We start from the raw sequence: 23049 nt of genomic DNA, 5'->3' as shown, positions 1-23049 counted from the left end.
TTGAACAGGATGATGAGAATTGTAGGGACTGGAGGACGTTACAGAGATCGGGCTGGAGAGGGTGAGGGAGGGATTTGAACAGGAGGATGAGAATTCTCAGGGTCTGAAGGACGTTACAGAGATAGGGAGGGAGAGGGTGAGGCAGGGATTTGAACAGGAGGATGAGAATTGTAGGGGCTGGAGGAGGTTACAGAGATAGGGAGGGAGGGGGTGAGGGAGGGATTTGAACAGGGGGATGAGAATTGTAGAGGCTGGAGGAAGCTACAGAGATATGGAGGCAGGGCGTTATGGAGGGATTTGAATAGGAAGATGAGAATTTGGGGCTGGAGGAGGTTACAGAGATAGGGAACGAGGGGGTTAGGGAGGTATTTGAACAGGAGGATGAGAATTGTGGGCCTGGAGGAGGTTACTGAGATAGGGAGGGAGGGATATGAGCAGGATTGCGGTAATTGTAGGGACTGGAGGAGGTTACAGACATAGGGAGGGAGTGGGTGAGGGAGGGATTTGAACAGCAGGATGAGAATTGTAGGGGCTGCGGGTGGTTACAGAGATAGGGAGGGGGGTTAAGGGAGGGATTTGAACAGCAGGATGAGAATTGTAGGAGCTGGAGGAGGTTACAGAGATAGGGAGGGAGGGGGTGAGGGAGGGATTTGAGCAGGAGGGTGAGAATTGTAGCGACTGGAGGAGTTTACAGAGATCGGGAGGGAGGGGGAAAGGGAGGGATTTGAGCAGGAGGATGAGAATTCTGTGGGCTGGAGGAGGTTACAGAGATCGGGACGGATGGGGTGAGGGAGGGATTTGAACAGGAGGATGAGAATTGTAGGGGCTGGAGGAGGTTACAGAGATAGGGAGGGAGGGGGTGAGGGAGGGATTTGAACAGGAGGATGAGAATTGTAGAGGCTGGAGGAAGCTACAGAGATATGGAGGCAGGGCATTATGGAGGGATTTGAATAGCAGGATGAGAATTGTGGCCTGGAGGAGGTTACAGAGATAGGGAGGGAGGGGGTGAGGGAGGGATTTGAACAGGAGGATGAGAATTGTAGGGGCTGGAGGAGGTTACAGAGATAGGGAGGGATTTGAGCAGGAGGATGAGAATTGTAGGGGCTGGAGGAGGTTACAGAGATAGGGAGAGGGGGTGAGGGTGGGGTTTGAACAGGATCATGAGAATTGTAGGGGCTGGAAGAGGTTACCGAGATAGGGAGGGAGGCGGTGAGGGAGGGATTTGAACATGATGATGGGTATTGTAGGGGCTGGAGGAGGTTACAGAGATAGGGAGGGAGGAGGTTATGGAGGGATTTGAACAGGAGGATGAGAATTGTAGGGGATGGAGGAGGTGACAGAGATAGGGAGGGAGGGGGAGAGTTAGGGATTTGAGCAGCCGGATGAGAATTGTAGTGGCTGGAGGAGGTTACAGTGATAGGGAGGGAGGGGGTGAGGGAGGGATTTGAACAGGAGGATGAGAATTGTAGGGGCTGGAGGGGGTTACAGAGATAGGGAGGGAGGAGGTGAGGGAGTGATTTGAACAGGAGGGTGAGAATTGTAGTGGCTGGAGGAGGTTACAGAGATAGGGAGGCAGGGGGTTATGGAGGGATTTGAACAGAAAGTTGAGAATTATGGGGCTGGAGGAGGTTACAGAGATAGGGAGGGAGGGGGTTAGGGAGGGATTTGAACAGGAGTATGAGAATTGTGGGCCTGGAGGAGGTAATAGAGATAGGGAGGGAGGAGGAAAGGGAGGTATTTGAATAGGAGGATTAGAATTGTAGGGGCTAGAGTAGGTTACAGAGATAGGAAGGGAGGGGGTGTGGGAGGGATTTGAACAGGATGATGAGCATTGTGAGGCTGGAGGAGGTAACAGAGATAGGGAGGGAGAGGGTGAGGGAGGGATTTGAACAGGAGGATGAGAATTGTAGGGGATGGAGGAGGTGACAGAGATAGGGAGGGACGGGGTGAGGGAGGGATTTGAACAGGATGATGGGCATTGTAGGGGCTGGTGTAGGTTACAGAGATAGTGAGGGAGGAGGTTAGGGAAGGATTTGAACAGGGGGATGAGAATTGTAGCGACTGGAGGAGGTTATAGAGATAGGGAGATTGGGGAGAGGGAGGGATTTGAACAGGGGGATGAGAATTGTAGGGGCTGGAGGAGGTTACAGAGATAGGGAGGGATTTGAACAGGAGGATGAGAATTGTAGTGGCTGGAGGAGGTTACAGCAATAGAGAGGGAGGGGGTGAGGGAGGGATTTGTACAGGAGGATGAGAATTGTAGGGACTGGAGGACGTTACAGAGATAGGGAGGGAGGGGGTGAGGGAGAGATTTGTACAGGATGATGAGAATTGTAGGGACTGGAGGACGTTACAGAGATCGGGCTGGAGAGGGTGAGAGGGATTTGAACAGGAGGATGAGAATTGTGGGGCTGGAGGAGGTTACAGAGATAGGGAGGGAGAGGGTGATGGAGGGATTTGAACAGGATGATGAGAATTGTCCGGGTTTGCGGAGGTAACAGAGATAGGGAGGGAGTGATTTGAACAGGAGAATGAGAATTGTAGTGGCTGGAGGAGGTTACAGAGATAGGGAGGGAGTGATTTGAACAGGAGAATGAGAATTGTAAGGGCTGGAGGAGGTTACAGAGATAGGGAGGGAGGGGGTGAGGGAGGGATTTGAACAGGATGATGAGAATTGTAGGGTCTGAAGGACGTTACAGAGATAGGGAGGGAGAGGGTGAGGGAGGGATTTGAACAGGAGGATGAGAATTGTAGGGGCTGGAGGACGTTACAGAGATAGGGAGGGAGAGGGTTAGAGGGATTTGAACAGGAGGATGAGAATTGTAGGGGCTGGAGGAGGTTACAGAGATAGGGAGTGAGAGGGTGAGGGAGGGATTTGAACAGGAGGATGAGATTTGTGGGGCTGGAGGAGGTTACAGAGATGGGGAGGGAGAGGGTGAGGGAGGGATTTGAACAGGAGGATGAGAATTGTAGGGGCTGGAGGAGGTTACAGAGATAGGGAGGGAGGGGGTGAGGGATTGATTTGAACAGGAGGATGAGAATTGTAGGGGCTGGAGGAAGCTACAGAGATAGGGAGGGAGGGAGTGAAGGAGGGATTAAAACAGGAGAATGAGAATTGCAGGGGATGGAGGAGGTTACAGAGATAGGGAGGGACGGGGTGAGGGAGGGATTTGAACAGGATGATGGGGATTGTAGGGTCTGTTGTAGGTAACAGAGATCGGGAGGGAGGAGGTTAGGGAGGGATTTGAACAGGAGGGTGAGAATTGTAGCGACTGGAGGAGGTTACAGAGATAGGGAGGGACGGGGTGAGGGAGGGATTTGAACAGGATGATGGGCATTGTAGGGTCTGGTGTAGGTAACAGAGATAGGGAGGGAGGAGGTTAGGGAGGGATTTGAACAGGAGGGTGAGAATTTTAGCGACTGGAGGAGGTTACAGAGATAGGGAGGGAGGGGGTGAGGGAGGGATTTGAACAGGGGGATGAGAATTGTAGCGACTGGAGGAGGTTACAGAGATAGGGAGGGAGGGGGTGAGGGAGGGATTTGAGCAGGGGGATGAGAATTGTAGCGACTGGAGGAGGTTACAGAGATCGGGAGGATGGGGAGAGGGAGGGATTTGAACAGGAGAATGAGAATTGTAAGGGCTGGAGGACGTGACAGAGATAGGGAAGGAGGGGGTGAGGGAGGGATTTGAACAGCAGGATGACAATTGTAGCGGCTGGAGGAGGTTACGGAGATAGGGAGGGAGCGAGTTAGGGTGAGATTTGAACAGGAGGATGAGAATTGTGGGGCTGGAAGAGGTTACAGAGATAGGGAGGGAGGGATATGAGCAGGATTGCGGTAATTGTAGGGCCTGGAGGAGATTACAGAGATAGGGAGGGAGGGGGTTAGCGAGGTATTTGAACAGGAGGATGAGAATTGTGGGGCTGGAGGAGGTTACAGAGATAGGGAGGGAGAGGGTTAGGGAGGTATTTGAACAGGAGGATGAGAATTGTGGGGCTGGAGGAGGTTACTGAGATAGGGAGGGAGGGATATGAGCAGGATTGCGGTAATTGTAGGGCCTGGAGGAGATTACAGAGATAGTGAGGTAGGAGGAGTGGGAGGGATTTGAACAGGAGGATGAGAATTGTAGGGGCTGGAGGAGGTTACAGAGATAGAGAGGGTGGGGGCGAGGGAGGGATTTGAACAGGAGGATGAGAATTGTAGGGGCTGGAGGAGGTTACAGAGATAGGGATGGAGGGGCTGAGGGACGGTTATGAACAGGTGGATGAGAATTGTAGGAGCTGGAGGAGGTTACAGAGATAGGGAGGGAGGGGGTGAGGGAGGAATTTGAACAGGATGATGAGAATTGTAGGGGCTGGAGGAGGTTACAGAGATAGGGAGGGAGGGGGTGAGGGAGGGATTTGAACAGGAGGATGAGAATTGTAAAGGCTGAAGGAGGCTACAGAGATAGGGAGGGAGGGAGTGAAGGAGGGATTAAAACAGGAGAATGAGAATTGCAGGGGATGGAGGGGGTGACAGAGATAGGGAGGGACGGGGTGAGGGAGGGATTTGAACAGGATGATGGGCATTGTATGGTCTGGTGTAGGTAACAGAGATAGGGAGGGAGGAGGTTAGTGAGGGATTTGAACAGGGGGATGAGAATTGTAGCGACTGGAGGAGGTTACAGAGATAGGGAGGATGGGGAGAGGGAGGGATTTGAGCAGGAGGATGAGAATTGTAGGGGCTGGAGGAGGTTATAGAGATAGGGAGGGATTTGAACAGGAGGATGAGAATTGTAGGGGCTGGAGGAGGTGACAGAGATAGGGAGGGAGGGGGTGAGGGAGGGATTTGAACAGGAGAATGAGAATTGTAAGGGCTGGAGGACGTGACAGAGATAGGGAGGGAGGGGGTGAGGGAGGGATTTGAACAGCAGGATGACTATTGTAGCAGCTGGAGGAGGTTACGGAGATAGGGACGGAGCGAGTTAGGGTGAGATTTGAACAGGAGGATAAGAATTGTGGGGCTGGAGGAGGTTACTGAGATAGGGAGGGAGGGATATGAGCAGGATTGCGGTAATTGTAGGGACTGGAGGAGATTACAGAGATAGGGAGGGAGGGATATGAGCAGGATTGCGGGAATTGTAGGGGCTGGAGGAGGTTACAGCAATAGAGAGGGTGGGGGCGAGGGAGGGATTTGAACAGGAGGATGAGAATTGTAGGGACTGGAGGACGATACAGAGATAGGGAGGGAGGGGGTGAGGGAGGGATTTGTACAGGATGATGAGAATTGTAGGGACTGGAGGACGTTACAGAGATCGGGCTGGAGAGGGTGAGAGGGATTTGAACAGGAGGATGAGAATTGTGGGGCTGGAGGAGGTTACAGAGATAGGGAGGGAGAGGGTGATGGAGGGATTTGAACAGGAGGATGAGAATTGTAGGGGCTGGAGGAGGTAACAGAGATAGGGAGGAAGGGGTTGATGGAGGGATTTGAACAGGATGATGAGAATTGTCCGGGTTTGCGGAGGTAACAGAGATAGGGAGGGAGTGATTTGAACAGGAGAATGAGAATTGTAGTGGCTGGAGGAGGTTACAGAGATAGGGAGGGACGGGGTGAGGGAGGGATTTGAACAGGATGATGAGAATTGTAGGGTCTGAAGGACGTTACAGAGATAGGGAGGGAGAGGGTGAGGGAGGGATTTGAACAGGAGGATGAGAATTGTAGGGGCTGGAGGAGGTTACAGAGATAGGGAGGGAGAGGGTGAGGGAGGGATTTGAACAGGAGGATGAGAATTGTAGGGGCTGGAGGAGGTTACAGAGATAGGAGGGAGGGGGTGAGGGAGGGATTTGAACAGGAGGATGAGAATTGTAGAGGCTGGAGGAAGCTACAGAGATAGGGAGGGAGGGGGTGAAGGAGGGATTAAAACAGGAGAATGAGAATTGCAGGGGCTGGAGTAGGTGACAGAGATAGTGAGGGAGGGGGTGAGGGAGGGATTTGAACAGGATGATGAGAATTGTAGTGGCTAGAGGAGGTTACAGAGATAGGGAGGATGGGGAGAGGGAGGGATTTGAGCAGGAGGATGAGAATTCTATTGGCTGGAGGAGGTGACAGAGATAGGGAGGGAGGAGGTTAGGGAGGGATTTGAACAGGGGGATGAGAATTGTAGCGACTGGAGGAGGTTACAGAGATAGGGAGGGAGGGGGTGAGGGAGGGATTTGAACAGTGGGATGAGAATTGTAGCGACTGGAGGAGGTTACAGAGATCGGGAGGATGGGGAGAGGGAGGGATTTGAGCAGGAGGATGAGAATTCTCAGGGTCTGAAGGACGTTACAGAGATAGGGAGGGAGAGTTTGAGGCAGGGATTTGAACAGGAGGATGAGAATTCTCAGGGTCTGAAGGACGTTACAGAGATAGGGAGGGAGAGTTTGAGGCAGGGATTTGAACAGGAGGATGAGAATTCTCAGGGTCTGAAGGACGTTACAGAGATAGGGAGGGAGAGTTTGAGGCAGGGATTTGAACAGGAGGATGAGAATTGTAGCGACTGGAGGAGGTTACAGAGATCGGGAGGATGGGGAGAGGGAGGGATTTGAGCAGGAGGATGAGAATTCTATGGGCTGGAGGAGGTTACAGAGATAGGGAGGAATTTGAACAGGAGGATGAGAATTGTAGGGGCTGGAGGAGGTTACAGAGATAGGGACGGATGGGGTGAGGGAGGGATTTGAACAGGAGGATGAGAATTGTAGAGGCTGGAGGAAGCTACAGAGATAGGGAGGGAGGGGGTGAGGGAGGTATTTGAACAGGAGGATGAGAATTGTGGGCCTGGAGGAGGTAACAGAGATAGTGAGGGAGGAGGAGAGGGAGGGATTTGAACAGCAGGATGAGAATTGTAGGAGCTGGAGGAAGTTACAGAGATAGGGAGGGAGAGGGTGAGGGAGGGATTTGAACAGGAGAATGAGAATTGTAGGGGCTGGAGGAGGTTACAGAGATAGGGAGGGAGGGGGTGAGGGAGGTATTTGAACAGGAGGATGAGAATTGTAGAGACTGGAGGAGGTTACAGAGATAGGGAGGGACGGGGTGAGGGAGGGATTTGAACAGGAGGGTAAGAATTTTTGGGGCTGGAGGATGTTACAAAGATAGGGAGGGATGGGGTGAGGGAGGAATTTGAACAGGATGATGGGTAGGGGCTGGAGGAGATTACAAAGATAGGGAGGAATGGGGTGAGGGAGGGATTTGAACAGGAGGATGAGAATTGTAGCGACTGGAGGAGGTTACAGAGATCGGGAGGATGGGGAGAGGGAGGGATTTGAGCAGGAGGATGAGAATTCTATGGGCTGGAGGAGGTTACAGAGATAGGGAGGGATTTGAACAGGAGGATGAGAATTGTAGGGGCTGGAGGAGGTTACAGAGATAGGGACGGATGGGGTGAGGGAGGGATTTGAACAGGAGGATGAGAATTGTAGAGGCTGGAGGAAGCTACAGAGATAGGGAGGCAGGGCGTTATGGAGGGATTTGAATAGGAAGATGAGAATTGTGGGGCTGGAGGAGGTTACAGAGATAGGGAACGAGGGGGTTAGGGAGGTATTTGAACAGGAGGATGAGAATTGTAGGGCCTGGAGGAGGTTACAGAGATCGGGAGGATGGGGTGAGGGAGGGATTTGAACAGGAGGATGAGAATTGTAGAGGCTGGAGGAAGCTACAGAGATATGGAGGCAGGGCGTTATGGAGGGATTTGAATAGGAAGATGAGAATTTGGGGCTGGAGGAGGTTACAGAGATAGGGAGGGAGGGGTTTAGGGAGGTATTTGAACAGGAGGATGAGAATTGTGGGCCTGGAGGAGGTAACAGAGATAGTGAGGGAGGAGGAGAGGGAGGGATTTGAACAGCAGGATGAGAATTGTAGAGGCTGGAGGAAGCTACAGAGATAGGGAGGGAGGGGGTGAGGGAGGGATTAAAACAGGAGAATGAGAATTGCAGGGGCTGGAGGAGGTTACAGAGATAGGGACGGATGGGGTGAGGGAGGGATTTGAGCAGGAGGATGAGAATTGTCGGGGCAGGTCGAGGTTACAGAGATAGGGAGGGAGGGGGTGAGGGAGGGATTTGAACAGGGGGATGAGAATTGTAGGGGCTGGAGGAGGTTACAGACATAGGGAGTGAGTGGGCGAGGGAGGGATTTGAACAGTAGGTTGAGAATTGTTGGGGCTGGAGGTGTGTTCAGAGATAGGGTGGGAGGAGGTGAGGGAGGGATTTGAACAGGAGGGTGAGAATTGTAAGCGTTGGAGGAGGTTACAGAGATAAGGAGGGAGTGGTGCGGGAGAGATTTAAACAAGAGTATGAGTATTGTAGGGGCTGAAGGAGGTTACACAGATAAGGAGGGAGGGTATGAGGGACGAAATTGAACAGGACGATGGGAATTTTAGGGGCGGGAGGAGGTTACAGAGATAGGGAGGGAGTGGGGTGAGGCAAAGATTTGAACTGGAGGATGAGAATTGTCGGGCCTGGAGGAGGTTACAGAGATAGGGAGGAAGGCGATGAGGAAGGGATTTGAACAGGAGGATGAGAATTGTAGGGGCTGGAGGAGGTTACAGAGATAGGGAGGGTGGGGGTGAGGGAGGGATTTCAACCCGAGGATGAGAATTGTAGGGGCTGGAGGAGGTTACAGAGATAGAGAGGGAGAGGGTGAGGGAGGGTTTTGAACAGGAGGATGAGAATTGTAGGGGCTGGAGGAGGTTACAGAGATAGGGAGGGAGAGGGTGAGGGAGGGTTTTGAACAGGAGGATGAGAATTGTAGGGGCTGGAGGAGGTTACAGAGATAGGGAGGGAGAGGGTGAGGGAGGGTTTTGAACAGGAGGATGAGAATTGTAGGTGCTGGAGGAGGTTACAGAGAAAGGGATGGTGGGGGTGAGTGAGGGAGTTGAACAGGAGGGGGAATATTGTAGGTGCTGGAGGAGGTTTCAGAGATAGGGATAGAGGGGGCGTGGGAGGGATTTGCACAGGATGTTGAGAATTGTAGGGGCTGGAGGAGTTATGGAGATAGAGAGGGAGGGGGTGAGGGAGGGATTGAAGAGGAGGATGAGAATGTAGGGGCTGGAGGTGGTTTCAAAGATAGGGATGGAGGGGGTGAGGGCCGGATTTGGACAGGAGGATGAGATTTAGGGGCTGGGGGAAGTTAGAAATAAAGTGAGGGAGGGGATGAGGGAGGGATTTGAACAGGAGGATGAGAATTGTAGCGACTGGAGGAGGTTACAGAGATAGGGAGGGAGGGGGTGAGGGAGGGATTTGAACAGGAGGATGAGAATTGTAGGGGCTGGAGGAGGTTACAGAGATAGGGAGGGAGGGGGTGAGGGAGGGATTTGAACAGGAGGATGAGAATTGTAGGGGCTGGAGGAGGTTACAGCGATAGGGAGGGAGGGGGTGAGGGAGGGATTTGAACAGGAGGATGAGAATTGTGGGGCCTGGAGGAGGTTATAGAGATAGGTAGGGAGAGGGAGTGAGGGAGGAATTTGAACAGGTGGATGAGAATTGTGGGGCCTGGAGGAGGTTATAGAGATAGGGAGGGAGGGAGTGAGGGAGGGATTTAATCTGGAGGATTAGAATAGTAGGGGCCAGAGGAGGTTACACAGATCGGGAGGGTGGAAATGAGGAACGGATTTGAGCAGGAGGATGAGAATTGTAGGGGCTGCAGGAAGTTACAGAGAAAGCAAGGGTGAGGATGAGGGACGGATTTGAACAGGAAGATGAGAATTGAAGTGTCTGGAGGAGGTTACAGAGATAGGGAGGGAGTGGGCGAGGGAGTGATTTGAATAGGAGGATGAGAATTGCAGGGGGTGGAGGAGGTTACAGAGATAGGGAGGGAGGGATGAGGGAGAGATTTGAACAGGAGGATGAGAATTGCAGGGGGTGGAGGAGGTAACAGAGATAGGGAGGGAGGGAGTGAAGGAGGGATTTGAACAGTAGTTTGAGAATTGTAGGGCATGGAGGAGGTTACAGAGATAGGGAGATTGGGGATGAGGGACGGATTTGAACAGGAAGATGAGGATTGAAGGGGCTGGGTGAGGTTATAGAGATAGGTAGGGAGAGGGAGTGAGGGAGGAATTTGAACAGGAGGATGAGAATTGTGGGGCCTGGAGGAGGTTATAGAGATAGGGAGGAAGGGGTGAGGGAGGGATTTGAGCTGGAGGATGAGAATTGTAGGGGACGGAGGAGGTTACAGCGATAGGGAGGGAGGGGGTGAGGGAGGGATTTGAGCAGGAGGATGAGAATTGTAGGGGCTGGAGGAGGATACAGAGAGAGGCAGGGAGGGAGTGAGGGAGGGATTTGAACAGGAGGATGAGAATTGTAGGGGCTGGAGGAGATTACAGAGATAGGGAGGGAGGAGGAGAGGGAGGGAGATGAACAGCAGGATGAGGATTGTAGAGGCTGGAAGAGGTTACAGAGATAGGGAGGGAGGGGGTGAGGGAGGCATTTGAACAGGAGGATGAGAATTGTGGGGCTGGAGGAGGTTACAGAGATAGGGAGGGAGGGGGTGAGGGAGGGATTTGAACAGGAGGATGAGAATTGTGGGGCTGGAGGAGGTTACAGAGATAGGGAGGGAGGGGGTGAGGGAGGCATTTGAACAGGAGGATGAGAATTGTACGGGCTGGTGGAGGTTACAGAGATAGGGATGGTGGGATTTGAACAGGAGGATGAGAATTTTTTAATGTTAGGCTTAATTTATCTTTTCCTGGGTTGTGTGTGCCTCTGGCCAGGCTCGCTTTTACTGCCTCTCCCTAACTTTCCCTTGAACTGAGGGTCTTGCTCGGCCATTCCCAAGGGGCAGTTTCAGGGACAACCACATGACTATGGGGTGTGGTGTCACGTGTAGTGCCAGAGTGGGTAAGGACTGCAGATTTCCCTCCCTAAAGGGACATTAGTGACTCAGATTGGTTTTTACCGCAATCAATGATATTTTCCTTGGTCACCATTACCCAGACTTGCTTTCAACTCCAGATTTTATTTTATTGTATTTTTTTATACTTTCACGGGATGTGGGCGTCGCTGGCCGGGCCCAGCATTTATTGCCCATCCCCAATTGCCCCTTGAGAAGCTGGTGGTGAGCTGCCTTCTTGAACCGCTGCAGACCCTGTGGTGTAGGTACACCCACGGCGCTGTTAGGGAGGGATTTCCAGGATTTTGTCCGTGTGGTGTAGGTACACCCACGGTGCTGTTAGGGAGGGAGTTCCAGGGTTTTGTCCGTGTGGTGTAGGTACACCCACCGCGCTGTTAGGGAGGGAATTCCAGGATTTTGTCCGTGTGGTGTAGGTACACCCATGGTGCTGTTAGGGATGGAGTTCCAGAATTTTGTTTGTGTGGTGTAGGTACACCCACGGTGCTGTTAGGGAGGGAGTTCCAGGATTTTGTCCGTGCGGTGTAGGTACACCCACGGCGCTGTTAGGGAGGGAGTTCCAGGATTTTGTCGGTGCGGTGTAGGTACACCCACGGTGCTGTTAGGGAGGGAGTTCCAGGGTTTTGTCCGTGTGGTGTAGGTACACCCACCGCGCTGTTAGGGAGGGAATTCCAGGATTTTGTCCGTGTGGTGTAGGTACACCCACGGCGCTGTTAGGGAGGGAGTTCCAGGATTTTGTCCGTGTGGTGTAGGTACACCCACCGCGCTGTTAGGGAGGGAGTTCCAGGATTTTGTCCATGTGGTGTAGGTACACCCACGGTGCTGTTAGGGAGGGAGTTCCAGGTTTTTGTCTGTGTGGTGTAGGTACACCTAGGGCGTTGTTTGGGGTGAATTCCTGGATTTTGACCCAGCGACAGTGAAGGAACGGCCGATATATTTCCAAGTCAGGATGGTGAGTGACTTGGAGGGGAACTTCCAGGTGCTGGTGTTCCCATGTGTCTGCTGCCCTTGTCCTTCTAGATGGTTGTGGTCGTGGGTTTGGAAGGTGCTGTTGTAGAAGCCTTGGTGAATTCCTGCATGCATCTTGTAGATGGTACACACACTGCTGCTACTCTGCGTCGGTGGTGGAGGGAGTGAATGTTTGTGGATGGGGTGCCAATCAAGCGGGGCTGCTTTGTCCTGGATGGTGTTGAGCTTCTTGAGTGTTGTGGGAGCTGCACTCATCCAGGCAAGTGGGGAGTATTCCATCACACTCTTTACTTGTGCCTTGTAGATGGCGGACAAGCTTTGGGGAGTGAGGAAGTGAGTTACTCTCTGCAGGATTCCCAACCTCTGACCTGCTCTTGTAGCCACAGTATTTATATGGCTGGTCCAGTTCAGTTTCTGGTCAATGGTAACCCCCAGTATGTTGATAGTGGGGGATTCAGCGATGGTAATGCCAATGAATGTCAAGGGGCGATGGTTGGATTCTCTCTTTTTAGAGATAGTCATTGCCTGACACTTGTGTGGTGAGAATGTTACGAGAATGTCAGCTCAAACCTGGATATTGTCCAGGTCTTGCTGCATTTGGACATGGACTGCTTCAGTATCTGAAGAGCCGCGAATGGTGCTGAACATTGTGCAATCATCAGCGAACATCCCCACTTCTGGCCTTATGATGGAAGGAAGGTCATTGATGAAGCAGCTGAAGATGGTTGGGCCGAGGACACTACCCACAGGAACCCCTGCAGTGATGTCCTGAGACTGAGATGACTGACCTCCAACAACCACAACCATCTTCCTTTATGCTGGGTGTGACTCTAACCAGCAGACAGTTTTCCCCCTGATTCCCATTGACTCTAGTTTTGCTCGGGGTCCTTGATGCCACACTCAGTCAAATGCTGCCTTGATGTCAAGGGCAGTCACTCGCACCTCACCTTGGGAGTTCAGCTCTTTTGTCTGTCCATGTTTGAACCAAGGCTGTAATGGGGTCAGGAGCTGAGTGGCCCTGGCAGAACCCAAACTGAGCATTAGTGTGCAGGTTATTGCTAAGCAAGCGCTGCTTGATAGCACTGTTGATGACCCCTTCCATTACTTTCCTGATGATCGGTAATTGGCCGGGTTAGATTTGTCCTGCTTTTTGTGTACAGGACATACCTGGGCAATTTTCCACATTGCTGGGTAGAAGCCAGTGTTGTAGCTGTACTGGAGCAGCTTGGCTAGGGGTGCAGCAAGTTCTGGAGCACAAGTCTTCAGTACTATTGCTAGAATATTGTCTGGGCCCATAGCTTTTGCAGTATCCAGTGCCTTCAGCCGTTTCTTGATATCACGTGGAATGAATCGAATTGGCTGAAGACTGGCATCTGTGATGCTGGGGACCTCCAGAGGAGGCTGAGATGGATCATCCACTCGGCACTTCTGGCTGAAGATTGTATCAAATGCTTCAGCCTTATCTTTTGCACTAATGTGCTGGGCTCCTCCATCATTGAGGATGGGGATATCTGTGGAGCCTTCTCCTCCAATGAGTTGTTTAATTGTCCACCACCATTCATGACTGGATGTGTCAGGACTGCAGAGCTTAGATCTGATCCGTTGGTTGTGGGATCGCTTAGCCCTGTCTATCACTTGCTGCTTATGCTGTTAGACACACAAGTAGTCCTGTGTTATAGCTTCACCAGATTAGCACCTCATTTTTAGGTATGCCTGGTGCTGCTCCTGGCATGCCCTCCTTCACTCTTCACTGAACCAGGGTTGGTTTCCTGTCTTGATGGTAATGGTAGAGTGGGGGATATACCAGGCCATGAGGTTACAGGTTGTGTTTGAGTACAATTCTGCTGCTGCTGATGGCCCACAGCACCTCCAGATTCTATTAATTGAATCCCACCAGCTGCCGGGCTGTGTTTTGAACCCGGGTCCGCAGAGCAGTAACCTGGGACTCTAGATTACTAGTCCAGTAACAATACCACTCACCTACCACAGAATTGCAGCATTGTTATAATACAGAAGAAGGCCATTTGGCCCATCGTGTGTGCACTGGCTCTGCGAATGAGCAATTCACCCAGTGTCATTCCCCCGCCTTCTCCCCTTCACCCTGCACATTCTTCCTTTTTAGATAATAATCCGCTTCCTTTTCAGGTAACAATCAAGTTTGCCTCCAATGTAACTCCTTTATTCAAAAAAGGAGGGAGACAGAAAGCAGGTAACCACAGGCCAATTAGCCTAACATCTGTCACAGGGAAAACGTTATTAAAGATAGAATAGCAGGGCACTTAGAAAAATTCAAGGCAATCAGGCAGTCAACATGGTTTTGTATAAGGGAATCATGTTGAACCAATTTATTGGAGTTCTTTGAAGGGGTCACATGTGCTGTGGGTAAAGGGGAACCAGTAGATGTGCTGTACTTAGATTTCCAGAAAGCATATGATAAAGTGCCACATCAAAGATTATTGTGGAAAATAAAACTCACATATAGTGGGTAACATATTGACATGGATAGAAGATTGTCTGGCTAACAGGAAGCAGAGAGTTGGCATAAATGGCTCTTTTTCTGGTTGGTAGGATCTAATGAGTGGTGTGCCACAGGGATCAGTGCTGGGGCCTCAACTTTTTACAATTTATATACATGATTTGGATGAAGAGACCAAAGGTATGGTTGCTAAATTTGCTGATGACACAAAGATAGGTAGGAAAGTAAGTTGTGAAGAGGACATAAGGAGGCCACAAACAGATGTGGATGGGTTAAGTAAAGATCTGGCAAATGGAGTATAATGTGGGCAAATGTGAAATTGTCCATTTTCACAGGAAGAACAAAAAAGATGCATCTTCTCTAAATGGTGAGAGACTGCAGAGTTCTGAGCTGCAGAGGGATCTGGGTGTCCTAGAGCATGAATCACAAAAGCTTACTGTACAGGGACTATCGAGTAATTAGGAAAGCTAATCGAATGTGATCATTTATTGTGAGGGGGAGTTGAATACAAAAGTAGAGAGGTTATGCAACAGTTGTACAGGGAATTGGTGTGACCACATTTGGAGTATTGTGGACAGTGTTGATCTCCTTATTTAAGGAAGGATGTAAATGTGTTGGGAGCAGTTTAGAGAAGACTAATACCAGGAATGGGCGGGTTGTCTTTTGAGGAAAGGTTGGACAGGTCAGGCTTGTATCCACTGGAGTTTAGAAGAGTGAGAGGCAACTTGATTGAAACATTCCTCAAAAGGAGGTGGAAGCAGAGTCTTTGAAGATTTTTAAGGCCGAGCGAGATAGATTCTTGATAAGCAAGGGGGTGAAAAGTTTCTCAGGTCGGGGGAATGTGGAGTTGAGGTTACAATCAGATCGGCCATGATCTCATTGAATGGCGGAGCAGGGTTGAAGGGCCGAGTGGCCACCTCCTGCTCCTTGTGTGTGTGAGCCCTGTCTGCACCACACTGTCAGGCAACACATTCCAGATCCTAACCACGTGTTGTGTGAAAAAGTTTCTCCTCCTATCACTTTTGCCTCTTTTACTAATTATTTTAAATCTGTGCGCTCTCGTTCTCAATCCTTTCAAAAGTGGGAACAGTTTGTCCCTATCTATACCCTCCTGGCCCCTCATGATTTTGAATACCTCAATCAATGTGGTCCATGTCCCAATGCAGCAAGACCTGGACAATATCCAGGCTCGGGGCTGACAAGTGGCAAGTAACATTCACACTACACAAGTGTCAGGCAATGACCATCTCCAGCAAAAGAGAATCCAACCATTACCCCTCGACGTTCAATGGCATTACCCTCACTGAACTCCCCATTATCAACATCCTGGGGGTTACCGTTGACCAGAAACTGAACTGGACCAGCCATATAAACACTGTGGCTACAAGAGCAGGTCAGAGGCTGGGAATCCTGCGGAGAGTAACTCGCCTCTTGACGCCCCAAAGACTGTCCACCATCTACAAGGCACAAGTCAGGAGTGTGATGAAATACTCCCCTTACTTGCCTGGATGAGTGCAGCTCCCACAACACTCAAGAAGCTCAACACCGTCCAGGACAAAGCAGCCCCACTTGATCGGCACCCCATCCACAAACATTCACTCCCTCCACCACCCACACACAGTAGCAGCAGTGTGTGTACCATCTACAAGATGCACTGCAGGAATTCACCAAGGCTCCTGAGACAGCACCTTCCAAAGCCACGACCACTACCATCTAGAAGGACAAGGGCAGCAGACACACGGGAACACCACCACCTGGCAGTTCCCCTCCGAGCCACTCACCATCCTGATTTGGAAATATATCGGCTGTTCCTTCACTGAAACTGGGTAAAAATCCTGGAACTCCCTCCCTAACAGCACCGTGGGTGTACCTGCACCTGTACCTGGGTGCAGGGATTTTTTAAAAATTCATTTTATGGTTTGCGGATGTCACTGGCTAGGCCAGCACTTGTTGCCCATCCCTAATTGCCCTTGAGAAGGTGGTGGTGAGCTGCCTTCTTGAACCACTGCAGTCCATGTGATATAGGTGCGTCGGCGGTGGAGGGAGTGAATGTTTGTGGATGTCATGTGGGGCTGCTTTGTCCTGGATGGTGTCGAGCTTCTTGAGTGTTTTTGGAGCTGCACTCATGCAGGCAAAGGGACAGTGCAGTGGTTCAAAAAGGCAGTTTACTACCACCTTCTCAAGGGGCAATTAGGGATGGGCAGTAATTGCTGGCCTAGCCGGTGACAATCACATCCCGTGAATGAACAAAAAAACTCCGCTCAGCCTGCTTTTCTTCAAGGAAAACAGCCCTAACTTCTCCAATAATCTGCCTTGGGGTGCAGATCCTCTTTAGCTCTGAAGAAGGGTCATGCGGACTCGAACTGATAATTCTGTTTCTCTCCACAGATGCTACCAGACCTGCTGAGTTTTACCAGCATTTTGTTTTTTAATTTCAGATTTCTAGCATCCACAGTATTTTGCTTTTACCTAGCTTATCCAATATGAGCATACGAACAAGGAGCAGGAGAAGGCCATTCAGTCCTTCGAGCCTGCTCTGCTATTTAATAAGATAATGGCTGATTTGATAGTAACCTGAAATCTGCATCCCGCCTACCCCCGATAACCTGGCACCCACTTGCTTATCAAAAATCTATCCACCTCTGCCTTAAAAATATTCAAAGACTCTGCTTCAACCGCCTTTTCAGGAAGAGAGTCCCAAAGACTCACAACCCTCTGGGTGAAAAAAAAATTGCCTCACCTCTGTTTGAAATGGGTGACACCTGTCTTACACCCCTCAATAATTGAGATATTTGGTCCATCGTGGCTCCCTGTAGGAGAGCCTTGGAGCTGCAACCCGGAAAAAAGAAAAATTCCAGGTCTGGCCTGTGCGAGTCTCTCCCGGCGTCAATGGCTGTCTGGCTTACCCAGCCTGCTCCGCGCATGGGAAAGTGCCCTACTCCCGGCCGGCGGACGGCGCTGAGCATGCGCGGTCCCCACCCACCCCCGGCGCGATGCATCTCGGGCCGGCGCCGGAGTCCTCCCAGCGCCGGCGGAGGAGCAGGAACAGGAGGGGAGAGAGAGAGAGAGCGAGCGAGCAGGCTGAGGTCTGGCTGGGGGCGGAGGAAGAGGAGGAGCGGGGGGGATACTGGGGGAGAGGGGGGTGGTGCTGCTGCTGCTGCGGGGGGGAGCATCTGCACTCCAAGGGGGGGGGGGGGGGGGGGGTGGTGGTGAAGCAAGGAAAGAGAGAGAAAGATAGGAGAGAGAATGAGGAAAGGCCTGGAGTGTTGGGAGGGGGGAGGGGAACTGGATATTAGCGTCTTTTTTTTGGAGGGGGTGTGTTTTCTGGATATTAGGGTCTGTTTTTTTGAGAGGGGTGTGTTTTCTGGATATTAGGGTCTGTTTTTTTGAGGGGGGTGTGTTTTCTGGATATTAGGGTCTGTTTTTTTTGAGGGGGGTGTGTTTTCTGGACGTTAGGGTCTTTTTTTTGAGAGGGGTGTGTATTCTGGATATTAGGGTCTATTTTTGAGGGGGTTGTATATTCTGGACGTTAGGGTCTGTTTTTATGGGGGGGGGGGTGTAAGCTGGACATTAGGGTCTGTTTTTGAGGGGGGGGGTGTAATCTGGACAGGGTCTGTTTTTGAGCGGGGTGTGTAATCTGGACATTAGGGTCTGTTTTTGAGGGGGGTGTGTAATCTGGACATTAGGGTCTGTTTTTGAGCGGGTTGTATATTCTGGACGTTAGGGTCTGTTTTTGAGGGGGGGGTGTAATCTGGACATTAGGGTCTGTTGTTGGGGGGGGGTGTAATCTGGATATTAGGGTCTGTTTTTGGGGGGGGGGGGTGTAATCTGGACATTAGGGTCTGTTTTTGAGGGGGGGGTGTAATCTGGACATTAGGGTCTGTTTTTGAGCAGGGTGTGTAATCTGGACATTAGGGTCTGCTTTTGAGGGCGGTGTGTTTTCTGGATCTGGGTCTGTTTTTTGAGAGGTGTGTATATTCTGGATATTAAGCTGTGTTTTTGATGGGGGATGTTTAATCTGGATATTAGGGTCTGTTTTTGAAGTGGGGTGTGTATTCTGGATATTAGAGTCTCTTTTTGAGGGGTGTATGTATTCTGGACATTAGGGTCTGTTTTTGAGGGGTATATGTATTCTGGATATTAGGGTTTGCATTTTGAGGATGTGTCATGTGGATATTAATGTCTGTTTTTGAGGGGGTGTGTATTCTGGATATTAGGGTCTGTTTTTGATGCGGTGTGTGTAATCTGGATATTAGGGTCTGTTTTTAAGGGAGGTGTATAATCTGAATAATAGGGTCTGGTATTGATAGGGTGTGTGTACTCTGGATATGACAGTCTGTTTTTGAGGGGGTGTAATCTTTACATTAGGGTCTGTTTTTGATGAGGTGTGTATAATATGTATATTAGGGTCTGTTTTTGAGGGGGTGTGTATAATCTGAATATTAGGGTCTGTTTTTGAGGGGGGTGTAATCTGAATATTACAGTCTGTTTTTGAGGGTGTATGTGTAATCTGGGTATTAAGGTCTGTTTTTGAGGGGGTGTATGTAATATGAATATTAGGTTCTGTTTTTGAGGGGTTGGTTGTAATCTGCATATTGGGATCTGTTTTTCAGGTGGTGAGTATTTTGAATATGAGGGTCTGTTTTTGAGGGGATGTGTATAATCTGAATATTAGGGTCGACATTTAGAGGATGTGTAATACGGATATTAGAGTCTGTTTTTGACAAGGTGGTGAAAACTGCATATTAGGGTTTCTTTATGAGGGTGGGCATATAATCAGGATATTGGGGTCCGTTGTTGAGGGGAGTGTAATCTGGATATGAGGGGCTGTTTTTGAGGGGTGTGTAATCTGGATATTAGGGTCTGTTTTTGTGGCAGTGTGTGTAATCTGGGTATTACGGTCTGTATTTGGGGGGGTGTGTGTAACCTGAATATTAGGGTCTGTTTTTGAGGAGGTGTGTATAATATGTATATTAGGGTCTGTTTTTGAGGTGGGGTGTATTATCTAGATATTAGAGTCTGTTTTTGAGGTGGGTGCATTCAGTATATTGGGGTCTGTTTTTCGGTGGTTGCGTGTAAACTGGATAAAAGGGTCTGTTTTTCGGGGGCTGTGTGTAAACTGGATATTAGGGTATGTTTTTCGGGGGTTGCGTGTAATATGGATATTAGGGTCTGTTTTTGAGGGGGTGTGTGTAATCTGAATATTAGGGTCTATTTTTGAGGGGGGTATATATTCTGGACATTATGGTCTATTTTTGAGTGGGGTGTGTAATCTGGACATTAGGGTCTGTTTTTGAGGGGGGGGTGTAATCTGGACATTAGGGTCTGTTTTTGAGGGGGGGGGGGTGTAATCTGGACATTAGGGTCTGTTGTTGGGGGGGGGGTGTAATCTGGACATTAGGGTCTGTTGTTGAGGGGGTGTGTGTAATCTGGACATTAGGGTCTGTTTTTGAGGGGGGTGTGTAATCTGGACATTAGGGTCTGTTTTTGAGGGGGGTGTGTAATCTGGACATTAGGGTCTGTTGTTGAGGGTGGGGTGTAATCTGGACATTAGGGTCTGTTTTTTGAGGGTGGTATGTTTTCTGGATCTGGGTCTGGGTCTGTTTTTTGAGAGGTGTGTATATTCTGGATATTTAGCTGTGTGTTTGATGGAGGATGTTTATTCTGGATATTAGGGTCTGTTTTTGATGTGGGGTGTATATTCTGGACATTAGGGTCTGTTTTTGAGGGGTGTACGTATTCTGGATATTAGGGTCTGCATTTTGAGGATTTGTAATGTGGATATTAATGTCTGTTTTTGAGGAGGTGTGTATTCTGGATATTAGGGTCTGTTTTTGAGGGGTGTATGTATTCTGGATATTAGGGTCGGTTTTTGAGTGTGTGTGTAATCTGTATATTAGGGTCTGTTTTTGAGGGGGTGTGTGAAATCTGGATATTAGGGTCTGTTTTTGGGGTGTGTGTAATCTGGATATTAGGGTCTGTTTTGAGGGGGGTGTGTAATCTGGTTATTAGGGTCTGTTTTTGGGGTGTGTGTAATCTGGATATTAGGGTCTGTTTTGAGGGGGGTGTGTAATCTGGTTATTAGGGTCTGTTTTTGAAGGGGGTGTGTGTAATCTGATTATTAGAGTCTGTTTTTGAGGGGGTGTGTACATTCTTAATATTAGGGTCTGGTATTGATGGTGTGTGTGTAATCTGGATATGACAGTCTGTTTTTGAGGGGGTGTAATCTGTACATTAGGGTCTGTTTTTGAGGAGGTGTGTGTAATATGTATATTAGGGTCTGTTTTTGAGGGGGTGTGTATAATCTGAATATTAGGGTCTGTTTTTGAGGGGGGTGTAATCTGGATATTACAGTCAGTTTTTGAGATGTGTGTTATCTGGATATTAGGGTCTGTTTTTCAGGGGCTGTGTGTAAACTGGATATTAGGGTCTGTTTTTGAGGGGTTGTGTGAACTGGATATTAGGGTCAGTTTTTGAGGAGGTGTGTGTTATCTGGATATTAGGGTCTGTTTTTCGGGGGCTGTGTGTAAACTGGATATTACGGTCTGTTTTTGAGGGGGTGTGTAAACTGGATATTAGGGTCAGTTTTTGAGGAGGTGTGTGTAATCTGAATATTAGGGTCTATTTTTGAGGGGGGTCTGTAATCTGGACATTAGAGTCTGTTTTTGAGGGGGTGTGTAATCTGGACATTAGGGTCTGTTGTTGAGGGGGTGTGTGTGATCTGGATATTAGGGTCTGTTTTTGAGGGGGTGTGTGTAATCTGAATATTAGGGTCTATTTTTGAGGGGGGTCTGTAATCTGGACATTAGAGTCTGTTTTTGAGGGGGGGTGTAATCTGGACATTAGGGTCTGTTTTTGAGGGGGTGTGTAATCTGGACATTAGGGTCTGTTGTTGAGGGGGTGGTGTAATCTGGACATTAGAGTCTGTTTTTGAGGGGGGTCTGTAATCTGGACATTAGGGTCTGTTGTTGAAGGGGGGTGTAATCTGGACATTAGAGTCTGTTTTTGAGGGGGGTGTGTAATCTGGACATTAGAGTCTGTTTTTGAGGGGGGGGTGTAATCTGGACATTAGGGTCTGTTTTTTGAGGGCGATGTGTTTTCTGGATCTGGGTCTGTTTTTTGAGAGGAGTGTGTATTCTGGATATTAGGGTCTGTTTTTGAGGGGTGTATGTATTCTGGATATTTAGCTGTGTTTTTGATGGGGGATGTTTATTCTGGATATTAGGATCTGTTTTTGATGTGGGGTGTGTATTCTGGATATTAGGGTCTGTTTTTGAGGGGTGTATGTATTCTGGATATTAGGGTCTGTTTTTGAGGGGTGTACGTATTCTGGATATTAGGGTCTGTTTTTGAGGGGTGTATGTATTCTGGATATTAGACTCTGCATTTTGAGGGGTGTATATTCTGGATATTAGGGTCTGTTTTTGAGGGGTGTACGTATTCTGGATATTAGACTCTGCATTTTGAGGGGTGTATGTATTCTGGATACTAGGGTCTGTTTTTGAGGGGTGTATGTATTCTGGATATTAGTGTCTGTTTTTGAGGGGTGTATGTATTCTGGATATTAGACTCTGCATTTTGAGGGGTGTATGTATTCTGGATATTAGGGTCTGTTTTTGAGGGGTATATATTCTGGACATTAGGGTCTGTTTTTGAGGGGTGTACGTATTCTGGATATTAGACTCTGTTTTTGAGGGGTGTATATTCTGGACATTAGGGTCTGTTTTTGAGGGGTGTACGTATTCTGGATATTAGACTCTGCATTTTGAGGGGTGTATGTATTCTGGATATTAGACTCTGCACTTTGAGGATGTGTCATGTGGATATTAATGTCTGTTTTTGAGGGGGTGTGTATTCTGGATATTAGGGTCTGTTTTTGATGCGGTGTGTGTAATCTGGATATTAGGGTCTGTTTTTGAGGGGTTGTGTTATCTGGATATTAGGGTCTGTTTTTGAGGGGTTGTGTAATCTGGATATTATGGTCTGTTTCTGAGGGGATGTTTGTAATCTGGATATTATGGTCTGTTTTTGAAGGGGGTGTGTGTAATCTGGATATTAGGATCTCTTTTTGAAGGGGGTGTGTGTAATCTGGATATTAGGGTCTGTTTTTGAGGGTTTGTGTAATCTGGATATTAGGGTCTGTTTTTGAGGGATTGAGTTATCTTGATATTAGGGTCTGTTTTTGAGGTGGTGTGTGTAATCTGGATATTAGGGTATGTTTTTGAGGGGTTCTGTAATCTGGATATTAGGGTATGTTTTTGAGGGGTTGTATAATCTGGGTATTAGGGTCTGTTTTTGAGTGGTTGTGTAATATGGATATTAGGGTATGTTTTTGAGTGGTTGTGTAATCTGGATATTAGGGTCTGTTTTTGTGGCAGTGTGTGTAAGGTGGATATTAGGGTGTGTTTTTGAGTGGGGTGTAATCTGGATATGACAGTCTGTTTTTGTGGGGCTGTGTAATCTGTATATAAGGTTCTGTTTTTCAGGGTGTGTGTAATATGAATATTAGTGTCTATTTTTGAAGGGGTTTGTAATCTGGATATTATGCTCTGTTTTTGAGGGGGTGTGTGTAAAATGGATATAAGTGTCTGTTTTTGAGTGGGTGTGTAATCTGGATTTTTTGCTCTGTTTTTGATGGTGTGCTTGTAATCTGGATATTAGGGTCTGTTTTTGAGCGGTTGTGTAATCTGGATATTATGGCCTGTTTTTGAGAGGATGTGTGTACTCTGCATATTAGGGTCTGTTTT

The 23049-nt window shown here is 49.1% G+C and overlaps 1 protein-coding gene across 1 annotated transcript in view; it reads left to right on the top strand.

Moving 5' to 3' along the window:
• The first annotated feature begins 18888 nt into the window (after nt 1-18888).
• Nucleotides 18889-23049, top strand: part of LOC121274948 (zinc finger protein 239-like) — a 156621-nt gene continuing 152460 nt past the window's right edge. The window contains exon 1 of the mRNA XM_041182321.1: nt 18889-18918. The gene's annotated coding sequence lies outside the window, so the exon portion shown is untranslated. The remainder of the gene's footprint in view (nt 18919-23049) is intronic.

This window comes from Carcharodon carcharias (assembly GCF_017639515.1).
Source record: "Carcharodon carcharias isolate sCarCar2 chromosome 39 unlocalized genomic scaffold, sCarCar2.pri SUPER_39_unloc_2, whole genome shotgun sequence".
NCBI lineage: Eukaryota > Metazoa > Chordata > Chondrichthyes > Lamniformes > Lamnidae > Carcharodon > Carcharodon carcharias.
This window is presented reverse-complemented; position numbering and strand designations above follow the sequence as displayed.